At 37.7% G+C, this 4,922-nt stretch overlaps 1 long non-coding RNA gene across 1 annotated transcript in view; it reads right to left on the bottom strand.

Annotated features, from left to right (window-relative positions):
- The window catches only part of LOC140925330 (uncharacterized), a 5,060-nt gene extending 1,269 nt beyond the window's left edge, over positions 1-3,791 (bottom strand). The window contains exons 1-2 of the long non-coding RNA XR_012164389.1: positions 3,661-3,791; positions 2,353-2,496 (exon numbers count right to left, since the gene is read on the bottom strand). This is a non-coding gene — a long non-coding RNA (uncharacterized lncRNA). The remainder of the gene's footprint in view (positions 1-2,352; positions 2,497-3,660) is intronic.
- Between the last annotated feature and the right edge of the window lie 1,131 nt (positions 3,792-4,922).

The following is a 4,922-nucleotide window of genomic DNA, read 5'->3' as shown; positions in this document are numbered from 1 at the left end:
GGAAGACCTTATCTTACCATGGTCACGCGTTGGTCACGCTCTACGTCCAATTTTTATACTCTGATTGGTCAAAATTTGACAGGTGAGTTCGTGCGGAAAAAATATGCATTATCTTGAAAGTTGTTTACTTTGACAGCTGAAGCTGACAGAGTTTTGTATCAACTTGTGATGTTTTTGACTGTCTTTTTCCTCTGGATGTGCAAAATGAAATACAGCTGCTATCAAGAGTCTTCTGTTATTCATGGCTGGTTTGTTTACTGGGTTTTTGGTTGAGAAATGCGTCGCTTGTCAAAATTCGGTAATTCGATTTCGGATGGCATCGTTTTCGTTTTTCACCTTGCTTAATGCGTAAGAGGGTTTAAAAGTATCAAGCAACTGTGGCCTTCCTTGATAGCTTTCAGAAACTGAATCTCGAATGGTAAGCCTGAGTAATTATTGTATTTGATGTTTGTTTTTGTTATATCTAATTTCATGAAGTCTTGCACAATTCACGCTGACAGTTTATGCGGCAAGTTTATGTACCTTTGTAGGATTTGAGTCAATGATCTGACCTAGTATCAGGTTTGATATAAGCTTACAGAACTTTAAAAAGCCTTCAGATATATTTGCTCACCACAAATAGAAAGAAAACGATCCGAAGAATATTTAGTTATAAATTTGGCTGTAGAAAGAAAAGTTTGAGCGATTTTCTTGCTTCGAGGAGTTCACCTTCGAAAACAGTAAACACCGCACCAGGAAGCCAGCTTAAGCTTTACGCTTAAAGACTCAGGATTTTTAGAGACTCTTTAATACTTGTCTTCGTGAATGAAAATTGTTGTCTCTGTAAATGTTTCACCGAATTATATATATATTTTTGATTGTTAGTAGTCTCTCTTGCAATTTTTATCGCTTCCCCGTGCCGTTTGTTTTCATCGTTCACGAACATCGCTTGCAGGAGTACTCAAAACTGTCGCGCGTATCAAACGCTTTATAAGATTACACATCGTTATAACTAAAACTATTAAATAACAAAAAAAAAATAAAAATAAATTCGCTATTATGTTGAAGCGTAACTCTATTAAAGTTCATTCAAACACTCGACCACACTGACAGCTCGCTCTATAGAAACGAGAACCAGCTGGCCGTATGGGTGATTTTGGAAAATTTTTGAACGGTTTCGCTTAAAGCCTACGATTGATCGTCCTGAATATTGACTGAGTGCAATTTGTCTTGAAAAATTGTGAAATACCGCATTCTGTCGGAGGTCTGTATGATAAATAGTACTGTTTCACCTCAAATGTGATGTATAAAAATTATAAAAGGTTGGTTTAAACACCCCCAGATTTGTTGGCAACAATTTGTAAAGTAAACCTGTCGAACGCAAAAAAATTCGGCGTGATTTGTTTTCCAAGAATTTGTTTTCGAGGCTTAATCTACTGTGATCTTGAATGTGATCGAAGATGTATGCTGTTTTTTGGGTGTACATATAAGGTTATCAACTCGATGTAAGATGTTTCACTCTAAAATAACTTAGCCTTTACCTCAAAAGTCACATGAATGTGCCCTTAAGTTAACTGATTTTTGGATCAAAAGTTTATTGTTTGATTTAAATTTTGAATTTACTAATTGGAGCTTCGCTTTTAGCCATGGCTAAATCTATATATTAACCAGCATGTCAATATCGTTCATCCACTATTTTTCTGAGCTACTCTTGTCGCGTAAAGCTCGTTTCCATTCTCCGGTCAAAACCAGCAACTATAGCCCCTCGAACTCTAGCTAGATTTCAAAGCAAGCAATTCTACACGGTGTATAGCAAAATAAATAGTAAACAGACAAGGGGATTACTTGCGCATACTCATACGAGCAAAGCCTAAATATGGGGAAACCACGTTGATTGCCATAGCGAGTGGTTTCATGCAAACGTGCCCGCATCCATTAAAGCAGCATTTTTCAGAAACTGAACAATCGGCATCTCCTTGGCAGGCGTCAACGCAGATGCCAATGTGGTCAGGTTTGGGTTTGGGACAAAACTCAGGTTTCCTTTCCGCTGCAGGAAATTTTAATATTATTTTTATGCTGATTTTTTGCTATTCCGTGTCAGCAGAACGGTTTTCATCATCATCATTATCATCATCATTATTGTTATTATTATCGATTATTTTCCATGAAATACTAATAATGCAGGTTCTTACGATTGGTGTCACTTTAAACAAGAACAAACCCGCCAGTTTTGCACAGTATTAACGCCCATGGCAGTGCATAATACATAATAAAGAAAGATAAAGAGTCAACAGGCAAGAAGATTGCGCATGCGTAAAACAACCGTGCAACGCCTAATTTCAGAGCAGGGATGTTAAGAGTTAAGGTACATACCCAGTGGTTTCATGCAAACATGCCCACAGCCATTAGAGCAGCATTTTTTGGCACCTTTACAATCGCCATCCCCAGAGCAGGCCTCAACACAGGTGCCAACCTGACCGGATCGGGGCTTGGGACACAAACCAGGTTTTTCTTGTCCTGTAACATAATTAATTCGCCATTTCCACATTTCCATAATGCACCTTGTTTGGCCCCCAAAATTTTGCATAAGAATTGCTTTCAATTTCTTTTGGGACGGCTGTAATACCCAAGAGAAATGAAAACCTAAGGTTATGCTAAATTTTGAGGGAAGAATTTATCAATAGGATGCATTATGGGAAATGTGGAAGTGGCGTATGGTGTTTTTATATAAAGTCTCTGCTTTGCTGTCTTAAGAAAACCGTTTTTCCCTAATTTCTACGAGAAAATTCAAGAAATCTGTTCATAATTTGAATAATTTCCCTCTATTTACTTCTTTTAGTTTATCTATTTTCAGAAAATGACACGAATTTTATTATACTTGGCAACAGTTTGAGTACTCGAGATTTCATACTGAAGTGTTCCGCTACTATAAGAAAAGTATGGCTAAATTCTATGTTGTTTCCATGACCTCCCTCCAATTGTAACCAGCATGACAATATTGTTCATACACTATTTTTCTGAGCTACTCTTGTCGCGTAAAGCTCGTTTCCATTCTCCGGTCAAAACCAACAACTATAGCCCCTCGAACTCTAGCTAGATTTCAAAGCAAGCAATTCTACACGGTGTATAGCAAAATTTAATAGTAAACAGACAAGGGGATTACTTGCACATACTCATACGAGCAAAGCCTAAATATGGGGAAACCACGTTGATTGCCATAGCGAGTGGTTTCATGCAAACGTGCCCGCATCCATTAAAGCAGCATTTTTCGGAAACTGAACAATCGGCATCTCCTTGGCAGGCGTCAACGCAGATGCCAATGTGGTCAGGTTTGGGTTTGGGACAAAACTCAGGTTTCCTTTCCGCTGCAGGAAATTTTAATATTATTTTTATGCTGATTTTTTGCTATTCCGTGTCAGCAGAACGGTTTTCATCATCATCATTATCATCATCATTATTGTTATTATTATCGATTATTTTCCATGAAATACTAATTATGCAGGTTCTTACGATAGGTGTCACTTTAAGCAAGAACAAACCTGCTAGTTTTGCACAGTAGTAAGGCCCATAATGCATAATAAAGAAAGATTAAGAGTCAACAGCTAAGAAGATTGCGCATGCGTATAACAACCGTGCAACGCCTAATTTCAGAGCAGGGATGTTGATAGTTAAGGTACATACCCAGTGGTTTCGTGCAAACATGTCCACAGCCATTAGAGCAGCATTTATCGTCACCCTTACAAGTGTTATCCCCAAAGCAGGCCTCAACACAGAAGATCTTCTGACTGGGTCGGGGCTTGGGACACAAACCAGGTTTTTCTTCAATCAATCAATCAATCAATCAATCAATAAACTTTATTTACCCTCGAATTTACAGTGTAGCACTGAAGTGCTAATATCTTCGAGCCAACTACATTAATAAATAATTATAATGAAAAGTTAATTCCATATAACAAATAAGATAACTAACTACCTGGACAACTAACTTGCAAATTGTCATGATGTAGAAAGGTTTGCAGTTCCTGCCTTTTTAAGAAAATTATTGTTGCCAGTAGATATCAGTCGTCGAAAAGAAGTAAAATCAGAAATAGTGCGGTAATGGTCAGGGAGAGAATTCCAAGATGTTTCTGCCAAGTAACTAAAGGAATTGATACCATAGAAGTGGTCAATGGTTTGGGCAAACAGAGCATATTATGTCCTCTTAAAAAATAGGTGCTAGAGCGTAAACGAAACATACCTTTTAAATATCTTGGATAATCAGAAAAATGAAGATAATTAACATAACATAATTAATTCGCCATTTCTATACATTTCCATAATGCACCTTGTTTGCCCCTTAAAATGTTGCGTAAGAATTGTTTTCATTTTCTCTTGGGACGGCTGTAATACCCAGGAGAAATTAAAAACAAAGGGTATGCGAAATTTGGGACAGGAGTGGGGGCAAATAAGGTGCATTGTGGGAAATGTGCAAGTGGCGTTTGGTGTTTTGATCCAATTCTCTGCTATGCTGTCTTAGCAGAACCGTTTTTCCCTATTTTCTACGAAAGAATACAAGAAATCTGTTCATTATTTGAACAATTGCCCTCTATTAACTGGTTTTAGTTTACATATTTTTAAAATATGACAGGAATTTTACTATACTTGGCCACAGTTTGAATACTAGAGAGTTTATCCTGAAATGTTCTGCTACTATAAGAAAAGTATGACTAAATTTTATGTTGTTTCTATGACCTCACTCCAATTGTAACCAGCATGTCAATATCGTTTATCCACTATTTTTCTGACCTACTCCCGTCGCGTAAAGCCCCGTGCAAACGGAAGCAACAGCGTTGGCCAACAACTTCCAACATTGTTGGATGTTACATGTTGCGTCCGTTTGCACACCCTGTTGCACGTTGTTGCGTGTTGTTGGGAGTTGTTGCGCAAAGTTTGAAACCGGTCAA

The sequence above is a fragment of the Porites lutea genome, chromosome 14, assembly GCF_958299795.1.
Source record: "Porites lutea chromosome 14, jaPorLute2.1, whole genome shotgun sequence".
Taxonomy (NCBI): domain Eukaryota; kingdom Metazoa; phylum Cnidaria; class Anthozoa; order Scleractinia; family Poritidae; genus Porites; species Porites lutea.
The sequence above is the reverse complement of the archived record's forward strand: the minus strand, read 5'-3'. Positions and strand labels throughout refer to the sequence as shown.